We start from the raw sequence: 14,987 nt of genomic DNA on the forward strand, positions 1-14,987 counted from the left end.
AGTACACTAATAGCACACTTGAATAAACTTATTTTTGGTAAGGGAACACTTGCAAAGTTATATGTCTGCAGGCTCATTTATACATTTTTATCAGGCATGTTTGTATAAAATGTTCTTCCATAAATCAATAAGCTATATGTTTGAGATATACCATAGCTAAATATACCTATAATTGAATCACATGTATGTGTATGTATCATTTTACAATGTTTATTCAATTTGCAGTAGTAGTTTCAAAAGTGGGCTTTCAATCACTGACACAAGAAGTGAGCGTGAATGCAGTCACGTGACTCCAGGTCCAAGGTGGCACTAATTAGTGCCACTACTGTATGACAGCTTCCTGTTTGTTTACAATAATTAAGTTGCTTTAACCTCGTCGTTGTTTACTTTAACGCCTTAACTCAAGTTTAAATTAGTGCTAATGAACGAAGGAGTTTACTTTTTGACAGACAGCTGTGGGAAATATTCCAGGTGAGTCAGTATAAGTTACTGTTGGTGGCTGCTTTCTGGTTCTTTCCATGCTAGGCTATTATCCCTTGCACAGTTACTTCAGCTAGTTACATGCAACCTAAATAAGCTGTATTAATGCCAGTGTTTTGCTGTTCTTTTTCGCCTTTAAAATGGTATTTCGAGGAACCTATAATATATATCCCTTGTAGTGGCCAAGCATGTTTTAGAAGTAGCATACTGTTAGCTAGCTACATGATGAAACTTTCTGCCAAAGAGTATAGAAGCAAAGAGAGGAAACTCCGGGAATTTTTTGACAACAGCCGCTGCCGCCATTTTGGACTGTTTATTTGTTTATTTTTTTTGTTTATTTATTTTGTACGATTTAAGACTACACAACATAACAAAAAAAATAAATGAATAATATACAGTGCAGGAAGAGGCAAAAAAAACACTGGGCTTATCTGAAGCCTCCACCTAGAGACAAAATGAATATAAAGAAATAATATGACTACATAATAGTGATAACAAACAATTAGGACAAGATATATAATAACAACAATAACAATACAGTAAATATATCAAAAAAGATAAGTGTGTGTTGCGTGGAAGTGTATGGTTAGTATTTGTGAGGAGGATATTGATTTAAATATCTATAAAGACTTCTGGGCAATCGTAACCAAACAACATTGTGAGTGGGAAAAAATAAAAAACAGACTCAATTTTAATTATAGATAAATCCTTAGAATATGATTTTTTTTTACCACTGAAAATAATATAGTTGTTTTTTTTATATTAAAGGATGCTTATTATATTTACAATGTATTATTTTTCAACACAGGCTATTTTGGAAGAATATGAGAATAGAATAGAAATAATGTTGTTTTTACTTTTGTACAGCACTGTAGGTGGACGTTTTACTGGTGTCTGGTAGGTAGTTGCTTTCAGTTCACAATGGCAGAAGCGTAGCTTTACTGCTGGGCGCTGATGTTGCAATGGAACAATTTACACTCAATTCTTGTTCTTTGTTTCAGCCTCTTGGTCCTCCTTCCCCTCCCAAGAGACCAAGGACCATACAAAGATGACCTATATTCCCGTGAAACTGCTAGAGGTCACAGTAGGTCTCCATCATGTTTCTATTCCTTTCATATAGGCTTTACCTATACACATATATCACTAGCATGGATGCTTTATGAGGCAGCAGCTCATTGTAGCTCTTATCTGACTTGACGTCCAGTTTCTTGTGATGTTTGTGTAACGTTTGTAGGGTTTTTACAGTTGTTCTTGTAAAACATTTTGTTCAAATGCAAGAAAAAGTGAACAATGTATTGTGGTCATGAAATGGTCACAGAGCAGTTCCAGTGAAGCACTTTGTCTCTTGGTGTGTATTTGTCAGTGTCAGTGTCAGTGGCTGTAAGGTTTCTTTGGCCTGTAGGTGGGGCTCTGATGCAGTGTTTCAAAGCGAGGAACCCCTATGGAAGTGAGATCAGGGAGGGAGAGAAGGAGGGAAAGGGTGACGGAGGGAGGGAGGGAGAGGAGGATGCTGCAGCAGCAGCATCCACGGATCCCCCCCAAAAAGACCCCTCCGAGTGTGCACTGCTTCTCTGAGGAATATAGGATAAACGGTGAGGAGGGGCATGCACATTTTTTCATTAAGTTTTCATTGAGCCCATTGCCAAATCCACAAACCATCCATCCTGTCATTGATTGTTTGAAATACTAATATTACAGGCCAACTTTAATTTGAAAGCTATCTCATGAGATGGAAATAAAAGAAACCTCAACATTGTGCACAATATTTAGTCCATATTGATGGATTTGTTTTGAATTGTCCTCATATGAAGATAAAGTAGGAAACAGGTATTCTTCCTGTACCCCCACACCGCTTATTTGGTTAAAGACATGATTACATAATTAGGCCTTTTAGAATATTAATTGCTTAAAATGTGTGTGTGTGTGTGGGGGGGGGGCGGGGGGTATGCACTCCTGAAGCATGCTAAAAGATCATCAAAGAACAAGAAATGCTGATTCTAATCCCCCTACAACTATGCGAGTGTCGTAATTATGTCGTTGTGTTGCCTAATCTCCATCTTTAAATGATCCTGCGATTAGATATTCAAATCCTATGATCTGATCATTTCACCCCGCGCATTGTAGCAGCATTTGTGTAAATTCCCCTTTGGCATTGCTAAAATCCCATTCTCAACGGGATGAATGCATTGCATAAACCTCTTTTTTTTTTTTTTTCAACAAAGCATAAGTCATATTTAAAAGCTCACATCTGTCTTGTTTTCTTGGGGTGAAAAAAAATACCCATCAAATGGGGGTGAAGAAATTTAAAATCAACTTCTTAAATATGGTCAAATGTGTTAAAAATGTGCATCATCATCTTTATTATTATTCATATTATTAATATATATGTGTATGTGTATATACTGCATTATATATATATATATATTTTATTAATTTATTTTCTTTTTGTTTTGTTTTTGTTCCCCCTATGCTCTACACATAAAAGGAAGGATTTCTGTATGTGTTTAAGAGTAGATATATGTCATATGACCATCTAGCCTCATTCAATGCCAAACACACACCCATTATAAAAACATCACACACACACACAAACACATTCTTCAACCTGCTTTTATCCCCTTGTGTTATTTTAGTTTTGTTTTGTTTTGTAATCACTTTATAACATAAGAAAAAAAAAAAGAAAAAAAAAAAGTGCATTGGACACTATAGTGGAATTGTCACCAAATTAGATCATAAACGTGATTATGGTGATATTTTTGTTTTTTATATTGCTCATTATTGCGCACTAAGCCTCTTTAGGTTTAGGGTAGTTGCCAGGGACTTAAAAATGCAACCCAAACGCAGCCCCCTCCAGACCCATCAAATGGGGTGTGAAGATGTTAAAAACATTGAAATCAACTTCTTCAAAGTGGTCAAAGATAATAATGCATTGGACACTATAGTGAAATTGTCACAAAATGAGATCATAAACGTGATCATGGTGATATTGTTGTCTTGCATAGTGCTCATTAATTGTTTTGTTGGGTGAAAAATACCCATCAAAATGGGGGTGAAGATGTTAAAAACATTGAAATCAACTTCTTAAAAGTGATCAAAGATGTTAATGCATTGGACACTACAGTGGAATTGTCACAAAATGAGATCATAAACGTGATCATGGTGATATTGTTGTCTTGCATAGTGCTCATTAATGCGCACTAAGCCTCTTTAGGTTTAGGGTAGTTGCCAGGGACTTAAAAAATGTAACCCAAACTACAGCCCCCTCCAGACCCGAGATGTTACTGCAGGATCTTTGGTAAAAAACACAGTCGCCTTTTAGCATCGGGCAAATCCACTCGGTCCACTCCCGAGCCTCAAGATCCTCCACCAAGCTGCACACTCCTCTCTCTCTCTCTCTCTCTCTCTCTCCATCCCTCCCTCCCTCCCTCTCTCCCATTCGCACTCCGCTGCAGCACCCTCAGCACCTCAGTTGAGCAGGAGCACCGCACTGAGTCACATCTATACACACACACACACAGCACGCACAGCACGCACAAGCCTCCTGCGGTATCCCATACAGGCGCTTTTCCAACCTGCATACAGAGTGCGTCCTCACCGTGGAATGGGAGGTGCAGCGTCCGGCTCTCAGAGCGCACAGAGCGGCGTAGTAAGCTCCTGCTGATCGGGTGGATGCCGCTGGAAGTCTGCTGTATTGCTATTTCTTTTTTTCCCCCTTCCTTCGCAAGGAATCGCCTTCTTCTAAACTACACCTTCTACTCTACTCGGGATTTAAAAGTGGACAAGCCGTTTTGATCAGGATCTAACATTATTCTAAGCGGTTTTTTTTGGGGGGAGTAAAAAAAGGAGTTTTTTTTTTTTGCTCTGGACCGTGCCTCTTATCCGCAGTGTCGATGCGGCTGCTGCAGCTGTGAAGTGATATCTGCAATAGATTACAGGTAAGGACAAAAACGGCGTTAGTTCTGCACAGCCAGGACTGTTTTGTAGGGTGATTTGGTGCCATTATAGGCAGGGCTTTTGGGTGGTGAGTGTGAGGTGGCCACTGCACCAGCCAGGTGATGGGAGGCGTGTTGCACCTGTTCTATATGCCCTGCATGCGCACTCCGGCGATCGGGCGGGTTTCCACACTGAACCTGTCTATTTGGATCAGGAATTGCAGAACATTTTAATTACCTTGCTATTTCTTTCAACTTGGGACCCTTTTATTGACTGGATTTCCTTCCTTTCATATCATGCATGCCCTTCATATCCACTGTAAGCCACACACACACAGAGAGAGAGAGAGAGAGAGCTGCATGCATGCCCAAATGTGTGCTTGTTCCTCTTGCAGCTTTTAACTCTGAAGGTTAAAAGCTGAGATATTTGGTCGGGGATTCCGCGTCGGATTTACGCAGTGCCTCCAGGGATAAAGTGTAGTGCGTGTATAGGACCAGCATTTAGAGGCGTGTGTATAGAAGCATGGACTTGCATTTGGGATTTCAGTGGTGGTGGTGGTGGTGGCTGGGCTCTAAATCATGGAACAAAATGATCAGATACTCTATACCACACATGGTTTGGTCAGGATGCATAAGCAGCTGTAATTTGGTGACATGTTAGAATTAAAAGGTTGATTGTGAATATGGTTCTTTTAGAAAAAGTTATTTTTGGAGCATCTTTAAAGGGATCCACTTTTTGTATAAAGCCTGAAACTATTCATGCATACAAGCCTTACTAAACTAGGTTCTTTATATTATCAGGGTTTCATAATTGGACTGTCACTATGAATTATTTCTCATATTTTCTGCCTTTTAAACATCACCTTGTAGCCAGTGAGTGTCTATATTTCTTTAGATCTCGGTGTATAGCCTCACATTTATCATTTAAGAGGTGTGTGACTGTTTTGTAAGTCGTAGAAATGGCACGTTTGCGTGATAACAGGCGCATTCCCCCCCCCCCCCTGTGGCTTCCAGGATCACTGGGATGCATCTCCTCTCAGAGCTTTTGAACTTGACCAATGTGGCTCAGACAGGGCTTGACTTTAGGGACGCTCAAGTTAACAGAAAACATGGTACTGTTATATCTCTACAGAGACCTGTTCTCTGTGGTAAGGCGAGCTACCGAGTTTCATGTGACTTTATCTGAAGTCATATTTTATGATACTATCCCAAAGGGTCACATGCTGTGTCTAATTTAAGGTGAAACTTATTGTTTTATTATTATTTTAGCTCATTCTTTGCTTTGATACAGTAGTAAAGAAGACAAGAGAGCCAAATATGTGTGAATTTTTTAGGTTTTCATCTTCACTATTTTCATAAATGCCATTCAAGTCCAAGCCAAAATACAGTTAAACTTGGTGACTTTGATTTTCTGAGATGATTTAGAGGTATTTGGATTCACTATAGATCACCTTCCTCTTGTTTGCTCCGCACTCTTCCCTGTGTTGGAGTTGTAGAGTAAGCCAAGTGATGTGGTGATGAGCAATCATGAGTAATTCTTCCCTGAATGTTTAAGACGTGTTCTGTTTACGGTATCTTACTTCATTGTCAACACTTTGCTTTTTGCCTCTCTCGTTGTACACAAGGTTGACCGCCCCCCCTTTGGCACAGCGTATATCTTGTGTGTCATTTCCTGGAATCGGTTGTCGTTTATACTTGAATGGGAAGGTTTGTTGGAGCGTGAGCTGATTTCTAGACATTAAGCGTGACGAGTCGGGAGTCAGGGACCTACTTTGTCTCTTTCCTGCTCCATCGCTCCCCCCCTTCTTCCTCACCTCCCTTCCTCCCACCCCTCTCTTGCACCTCATGTTCAGAAAACAGCTGCTCGAGCCGATGCGAAATGCAGATCCCCTAGTACAGCAGCCACACTGAGCACTCTGAGCCCCTCTGCCGGCTTCTTCCTCCCTCTATCCACCTGCACTCCAGACTCAATGCATCAATTCAGCGTCGCCCCCTCCAAAAAGGCTCTTTATGTTAACTCTTAATGTACACCATTGTGTTATGGCTGTTGCACAGATATCTCGCAAGCACTGTGATGATACAAATTGAGGTGTGTGGGTTATTTTCAACAAAAGGATTACACACTTGTGTTTAGTGCACTGAGTCCTGAGAGCGTGGCTGAGGGGGACGAGGCTATATCCTGGAAAAGCCATGAGGGGCAGTGTGGCTTCACAGGCTGGTACAATGGATAGATTGATCCCATATACGAGGTGTTCCTTGACATCAAGTTAGATTTTGTGTGTGTGCGTGTGTGATGTGTTTATTGGATAATGAATCAAAAGATGCATATGTTTATTAGCAAATTTTCCAAAGAGGATGTTTTGTAGCATTTACATATGTTTAGATGTGGTGAAAAACATTGTGATATTATTGGATTTCACGCTTTGATCGTTGAGAGAATCTGCACCCAGTTTACTCAGATGGTTATTTGACACATGGTGAAAGCAAACTTGACAAACAAACATTAGATACTGCTGGGGTGATGTGTGGTTTATCAGTTGCTGTTTAACTGTGTGAGTTGTGAGGTAAAGGAGAGTAGGTGAAGTGTTTTTACTGCAGGCTGAAGCTCCTCTGCTCATCTGTGTCAGTGTGACTGTGGCTGGCTCGACTTGTGTGCATGCTTTTCAATGTTAATGTGTATCTTACTCGATGTGCTTACAGGATGTGCATACGAGTGTGTGTGTGTGTTCTGCTGCTGTCAAGTTCTCAAGGGAGAGACATTTAGTTCCTGAGCAGTTTGATAACCGTATCTCATCTCTGTCTTGCCTCCTTGTCCTTTCACCAAATTCCAGCTCCGTTCTAAACTCTTACAGGGCTGTAATAGCACTTGGCACCGTTCAGTCTCCCTCCCTCTCTCTCCCCGTGCGCTGTCCATCAACGCCTGCCTATAGGAATTGGAACAGCAGCCTTTATCGGCCTGTAAGCACCACCTCACATTGACATACTACCCCCTGTCTGTTGGCCAATGTTACGGCTACAAGGCTGCAGTTTGGACCCGGAGAGCGCGGCCCTGTCAATATTATGGCTCGCTAATGGATAAACTCTCACTCCAACCTTGGCAGTAAAGACATTCATTACATTTTGGGGGCGGTGCACTTTACAAGAATAAGCTCCATAGAAAATCTGTGCAATGTGTTCACGTCAAGGGGGTAGGAAACTGTGAATGAATATGAATTGGGAAGATTCTCCATAGTGATATAAATGCCTGGTAGCAGTGTAGGCTTGCAGAAGTGTGTTTTGTGTGTCTGTGTGGGTGTGAATGATGCATCTGTGACTGGCCTGGTGAGGCCCTATATGAATACTCGGGTCACAGAGATGCATCGTCATGTCAGACTGAATGATGTGTCTGTGGATTGGACCTGAATGGAGCTCTCTGTTTGTTCCTCGTTCTCTTTTCTGTTGCTCGCTTTTTCTCACTTGATGTCTCTCTCTCTCTCTTTTTTCCTCTCTCACTCACTCACTCTTTCACTACACACACACACTTAAACCCCTCCGGGCTGTGACAGGACTACCAGACGCAGGCTAGTGCCCAATTAGACCCCCCCTCTTCCTCTCCCATGCCGCCAAACGCCACAGAGAAGATTGCAAATTGTGTTTCCGTGTCACCAACTGTTCTTCACACCATAATCGGTCTCCCATATTTTAGGACAGTTAGACACATGATTCTTTAACAATGACTGCTGGGCTAACCTACAATTGAATATATAATTTGTTGGGGGTGCTACTCCTTCTCCACAATTAAATGTAGAGTGTGTTGGTTTATTTGGAAACTCATAACGTTTTTTGTTTAGGATTACGATTAAAGCCAATATGATAATCACAATTATTTATCACGATTATTCGTTGATTTTAGGGACAAAATATTTTTATTGCACTTTCCCATTGAAATAAAGAGAGCTCTGCTTTCACTTCCATGTTGTGCTACCTTCCTGTTAATGTACAAATCTTTGCATCATAATAATACTTGAAATAAGGTTCTTCTTCACCTGAATTCAGTGCATTTTCGTATCGCCCGTGTGCTCTCTGTTAAAATGAGTAATACCTAGTAGGGCTGAGACGATACACCTATCTTCCGATTCGATACTATCACAATACTTGTATTGCGATTCTACAAGAATATATATTTTTATTTTTGTTAACTTTTTTAACACTAGACCATGGGAAAAAAGTTGAATCATACATGTCTAGGGACTTTAAATTTGGAAAATATGTAAATTAACAGAGTAATAATGTTTGATTTTCAGCACATATGTAGTCAGAGATGTCCTAAAGTCAAATATATTGGTCATTGTCAGGCATTATTTATTAAATTTTTTCCAGCAACCCCAATATTAAAGAATAAAGACATTTCCCTCACAAAATATTGGTATTTTCTTTTTAATTTATGGGACATGTAATGTTTTATACTTCTGGTTAATATAATGCAATCAATACTATTTACAAATATGTATTTTGTGTATACAGTTCCCTTTGTTAACACCTCATTCTGAAAACCGGACGTAGTCACACATGTATACTTCCGCTAACTTCACCAAATCCGTTGCTAGCTCTCCCGTCAGCTCCGCTCTCGTTATACATCCCTGGTCAGCTCCAGAGATGAGAGTGACGGCTGACTTGACCGCACGTCACCAAAATACAATAACGTTTCCTGTCCATGAGAGAGTTAGCATGCAGCTTTAGCCATCATGTCTAGCTCTGCTTTTCCTGGCAATGTGTGAAACCCAAAGTGTTTCCATACTTTACTGGATGTGTAGTGTTTACCACTTTGGATTTAGAATGTGAGGCCGCAGGTCGTATCCACGTCGACCCTCCGCTGTTTTTGTCGTTGCGGCCGGCTTCGGTTTGTTTTGGTTGACGGATACAGACCACGTTACTCACACTACAAAAATAAAAGCGGTAACTTCCTTCTACCTAGACTCAAATGAAGCAAATGTATCAATTCTGGCATTAAAAAACGATTTCCAAATCGTAGAAAAAAACTCAATCCCGCAGATCCCACCCCTAATAACTGGAATAACATTTTGAATTGTAGCCATTCAGTTACAGTACAGTAATCTTAGACCAGTCCTTGCCACATAAAACCTCTGTCTTTGTTATCTTGTCTGTATGAACTTGACCTTAGAGCAGGCTTCAAACTTGGTGTGCGATGTAAGATTCAAAAGTCTATTATGTTTTAGTTGACATTTCATTAGAAAGATGGTATCACTGACTGACGGCTTGATGATCTAAATTACAATTCTGGGGGGGGGGGGGGGGGAGTATTCTATGGTACATTAAGAGAGTAATTGCTTACAAGTGTGTAATTAACCCTTTGGTATTGCACCAAGGAACTGCATATTGATGTTTGCTGCAGCAATGACAGCAGAGATCTGAAGTGAGGATCTCCAAACAATAGGCGTTGTGAATTCTATAGGGAGAAATCAATACGCGTCACAGCATCCAATTTAATGAGAACCTTTGTTCTCGTCTGAATAGTTTACTCAGCATATGTGTGACACCTACAGAGAAGATACATATATGTGTGTGTGTGCACGCATATATCCTGCTGTTAGGAACTTCTTCTTTATTCATCTTGGCAGCCAGAGTCCCATTAAGCTGTCACGTGCCTTTATAATGGGGCCCAATACATGTACATGCTACTATATCACAGTCGTGCCACTTTTATTTTCTCCCTCCAGCCTTCTCTCATGCTTCCTTTCATCTTTTTTCTCAATCCTTTTCTCTTGTTGACTGTTTCTGCCTCCGGCTCTCGCGTCCCGTATCTTTTCTGCCTCACTCTAAGCTGCCAAGCACATAACTTTATCTGTTTGTGTGTGTGTGGGGTTGGGCAAGACTGTAGTGACATTGGAATGACCTATGAGGCAGGGTATAAAGTGAGAAGGAGACATTTGGATGTCGCTGTTTTAGATGGGAATCAGGGAGATGTGAAAAAGGCCCCAGCATATCAGCGGGTTTTGCCAGACTGCTCCTTTTGATAAGAGCGCATTAAGCGTTTCTCCCAGGTCGCTATGATTCATATGGAGCCGTGAGTCTGATATATAAACAGCTCTCTTTGATGCAGCGGCAGGTGACACGCTGTGGCATATTGGCTCTTATGTTTGTGTGTGCCAAGCCGAGCATGACAAGCCGTAAATTAGTTTTGTTTCAGATGCATGAAATGATGAGAAAATTGCAGACGGTCTTGGGGCATTTTTTCCCCCCATCTCTCTCTCTCTCTCTCATTTGCTCCCGCGCCGACGCCTTAAGTCCACGCGAGGATTAGGCCCCTAATTCCGTTTTCATCCTGTCTATCGCAAAGAGGCATGGGCACGCATGCTTAAGTGTGCATGCATGCGTACACAGTTTTGATTCATCCATATCAGACAATACCTCAGGACGCTTAATATTCATCATGTAACCCACAACAAACATATGAACCCTGTTTTTTTATGGCTTGTAATCTATCTATCTAATCTCCAGTAGGGACTCTGTTCAGGCAGACCCTTCCTCTAGCCTTATTGGTGCCTTCGGATGGGGTCGTGTTTACCGCGTTCACGAGACGAGTCCATATGAACGCCCCCCTCATGTTGTATTCACAACCAAGTGGAAAGTAACTGAAAGCTCAGAGTTCACGAGTTGTGACGCGTTTGTTGACGTTGTCAGAAATGGCGGAGACCATGGAAGTTAATTTTTCAGTACATAATAAGTTAATATATTGTAATTTTATAATAGGCCTGAGGAACATGTTAATATTCCAAACTGCCTCATCCTTTCCCTCTGTCATTATGCCTTTGCATTTCCTGCATTATGTTACCCACTTGCTAGCTTTGCTAAATTGTTAGCCTCTGTGGCTTCTAGATGCCGACAGTAACGTTAATATAGGGCCCTATGATTTCCGCCACGCTGTTGATAAAAATGGAATCAGATGTAAAACGCAGAATAGTGTGGAATTTGCCAAAATGTGGATGCACTTTATGAAAATCGGGGGTTTCCTCTGCTGTTATAAGCATTTTTTTTCACAGCACCTAAGCCGACTAAACAGAAAAAAACTACACCGCTATGTTTCGTTTCATTTACGGGCACGCTGCCTCTCTCCTCTGCTCTGTCGCATAGCAGCGGTGTTCTCACGACTTACTTCAACGCCGAGTATATCGTGTACAAGACTTCCCATGTCGTAAACACGAGCTCACGAGTTTCATTTGAAGGCACCATTTTCCCTCACCACTCCATTCGTTCAATAGCAAAGGTTTCTTTAAATGACACTTCAGGACCAGACCAGGTTTTGACAGTATGTTCCTTAAGCATGCAAATCTTTATTATTATGACTGTTACTCTACGGTTCAACTTCTTGAGCATTAGGGCTTGCAGTGCCGTCAACATGTAGCAGAAGAGGTTAATGTCAGTTTGTTGACAGTATTTGGTACGCTCTTGGCACTCTACCTTAGTCCCAGCCCTGCTATAACCCTATTGACTCCGGAGTGACATTGATGAGCCGAGTGCTGTATTTCAGTAACATTGAACTTGTTTCAACATGAAAAGAGGATAAGTGCTTACGGCGCTAGGTTGCTATAAGAGGTTAGTGACATCTTATGGGTTGTGAATACTCAAAGCAACTCCTCTCCTTAGAAATAATAAGAAAAAAAAACACCAGGTTAAAAGGTTTTAGATGCACGCACAATGCTTTTATTAGTCTACAGAATTTGCTGTGAAAAAATACTGTGACCAATACAAAAAAATTGCCGTGCAAAATGATGTATTATTGCAGTTTTGTCCTTACTGAAGTGTAGTGCTGTCTATGATTGACAAGTGTTCCAGACCTTATCGAGTACTGCTGACTGTAAAATATACCGAGGATGTGATTACTATTTTTGATTACTATGTTTTTACAGGATAATGTTGTTTCCTAGCAGGAGGGATCCTCTGTTGAGATGACCAGACGATTTAAAGTTAATGATATGTCTCGCCACTTTTGTCACCCCCCTCTCTCTCTCTCTCTCACACTTCCTGTCTGCTCCGAGTGTCAGGGGGCATCAGTATGCAGTGCTACCACAGTAATTGTGAAACAGCGGGCTCAGGGAGGACCCCTGCCGTGCTATAGCCAGAAGGCAGAGGGGTGTGGGTAGTGGGGAGTGGGGAGTGGGGAGTGGGGAGTGGGGAGTATCTGCTTTACTGTAATACCCTCCCCGCCGCATCACCCCACCTTCTCCTGTCCCCCCCACATCCCCCCTCCCCTCTGGATATATCATAGTCTAGCAGCATAATGTTGGGGATGTTACAGAGAGATTTAACAAGGCTTACACTGGGTTTTCGTGTTATTCTTCTCTCTCTGTGCTACTCCCTTTTGGGTTTGGGATTTTGCCTTTCTTGAGTATTTTTTTTTTTTTCCTTCTTCTGTTGATGGGATTTGGAATGGCTTGCGTCTGAGCGAATGCAGTGATTGACTCTTAGCCAGGGCCCCAACTTCTCGCCAAGTGCTGGGGAGAAAAGTTTGTTGCTCTCCTGGAATAAAAAACGTGTTTCATTTGTTATTCTGGTTAAAGCCTCGGACTTTCATCTCTGACGGGTATTGATTTTTGATTGCTGTGATTAAACTTTGGCCAGGAAAAACGGTGACTGCAAAGGAACGTGAAAGTTTTCAAACCCTCTCCGTCTCTTCCCCCTCGCTGATGAATCATCAACCTGATTAATCTGCCGAATGTGTTTACTCGCACATGATATCATCGCTCAACTCTGACACATATGTTTGATTTATGTCGTCATTTCTCACTCACTCCCCCTGTTGTGAAGGACTGAGAATCATATAAACTGAACGCTGAAAGCTTATTGCCGTCTCCAGCTCACATTCCTGCTCAGCGTAGGGAAGGAACCTATTAAATCTTTCCACTATAGCGACACACAGCATCCTTACCTGCCACCCACGCAACTAACAGTGTTCCTATGGCAACATGATTTGTCAACTGAGAGCCCCTCCACAGAAATTGTCCTCATCGCTGTGCTTGCCATGAAAAATAGCAGGAGGCACTAAAGAGACGTGATGGTTTGATACTGTGATGGACATTTGACCTTTGCTTTCCCGTTTTTTTTTTATCTGCACTGAGAGAAAGGCGCCAATACTTGTTGACATCCTCGGCACTGATTTCCATGACTGTTAGATTGCCTGGATTTTGAGGTGCTCTACAATGCAAGCCTTCTTTGTTTGACAACAGTGACTGATGGGAGTGTTTGGTGCTTATTTTATACTAGTACCCTGAGCAACAGCAACATTATTTTTCCATCTTGTTTCAGATTTCTTTTTTTTTAAAGTTATTTTTTTGGGGACATTTTCCATTTTTTATTGGGAGGACAGTGGATAGAGTCTTGGAAAGGGGGGAGAGAGAGAGTGGATGCGGAAAGGGCCACAGGCCGGATTCGAACCCGGGCCGCTGCGGTCAGGGCCAAGCCTTGATACATGGACGCCCGCTCTACCAACTGAGCTAACCCAGGCGCCCTTGTTTCAGATTTCTGAGCAGGAATAGGGCTGCAACTAACAGTTGTATTTATTATTGATGAATTTGTCTTGTTTTTTTCATGAATAAAAGTGAAAAACAAGCTCCCAGAACCCGAACGGTTGTCTTCGAATTGCTTGTTTATTCTGATCGGAAGACCAATATACAATGTTAAATACAATATGTACTAAATAGGACTGCCCCCCTCTTAGTCGATTAGTCGTTTTATTCATAATTTTGGTCTTAGTCGACTGAGATGTCTTTAGTTGAGTAGTCGTTTAATTTTTTTTCATGCTGAATGACGTATTTCCAAAAAACTTATGTGCACATCTCTGATAAACAGAAGATTTAAGGTGGTGCTTTTGTGTGATACTTTGTGGAGATGTTTTACAGATCTGCCAATTAAATCAATTGTTCAAATGAATCAATTGTTTAACTACTCAATTAATCATTTCAACATTAATGCATCACATAAAGGGGAGAGATTGGAGAGAGTGGACATAACTTTGCAGCGACAAGATGTCCAGTAGTATCTATATTAGGGCTGTCCCCGACTAAAGAAATTCTTAGTCGACTAACACTTAAAACGATAGGCTTGCCGCGTTACTCTGTGTTATACGGTGTTCGGGCCTACACCGATTACATTTCTTACATTGTTGTTTTGCCTTTCTATAGAAATAAAAGTAAGTGCCTGCCCTGTAAAGAGTCAGATTTCACACACACGGGACGAGAGAGAGTTGACAGACAAGACGATGGTGGAGGATTTGGTGTCGAAGCAAAAAGCAAAAGTGCTTATTTGGCAATATTTTGGATTTAAACCCAACGCTACTGGGGGAACCATAAGGTTAATGAGGCAATCGGCATGCAGAGGATGGAGTGGTTACAGCCAGTGTGCGCTGCCAGGTGGAAACCTGCAGCTCCGCAGCAAAAACTCGACCGGAGAGGCCAGACACACAGCCATCCAGCGCTAAAGACCAAAATAAGCCCTATATTGAGCGTCATCTTTTCTTGTAAAATGTCTGGTGTAATCGGTAACACCGGTGTTGACACAAGTTTATTAACCGGTGGGAAA

At 41.5% G+C, this 14,987-nt stretch overlaps 1 protein-coding gene across 2 annotated transcripts in view; it reads left to right on the top strand.

The window, feature by feature from the left end:
- Window positions 1–362: 362 nt before the first annotated feature.
- plxna4 (plexin A4) overlaps window positions 363–14,987 on the top strand; it is a 288,054-nt gene continuing 273,429 nt past the window's right edge. The window contains exon 1 of one of the 2 annotated variants that reach the window (XM_037759850.1): window positions 363–471. The gene's annotated coding sequence lies outside the window, so the exon portion shown is untranslated. Of the gene's footprint in view, window positions 472–3,931; window positions 4,416–14,987 lie in introns of those variants that run through there. The other variant, XM_037759849.1, reaches the window with a different exon arrangement.

This window comes from Sebastes umbrosus, chromosome 23 (genome assembly GCF_015220745.1).
Source record: "Sebastes umbrosus isolate fSebUmb1 chromosome 23, fSebUmb1.pri, whole genome shotgun sequence".
Lineage (NCBI taxonomy): Eukaryota > Metazoa > Chordata > Actinopteri > Perciformes > Sebastidae > Sebastes > Sebastes umbrosus.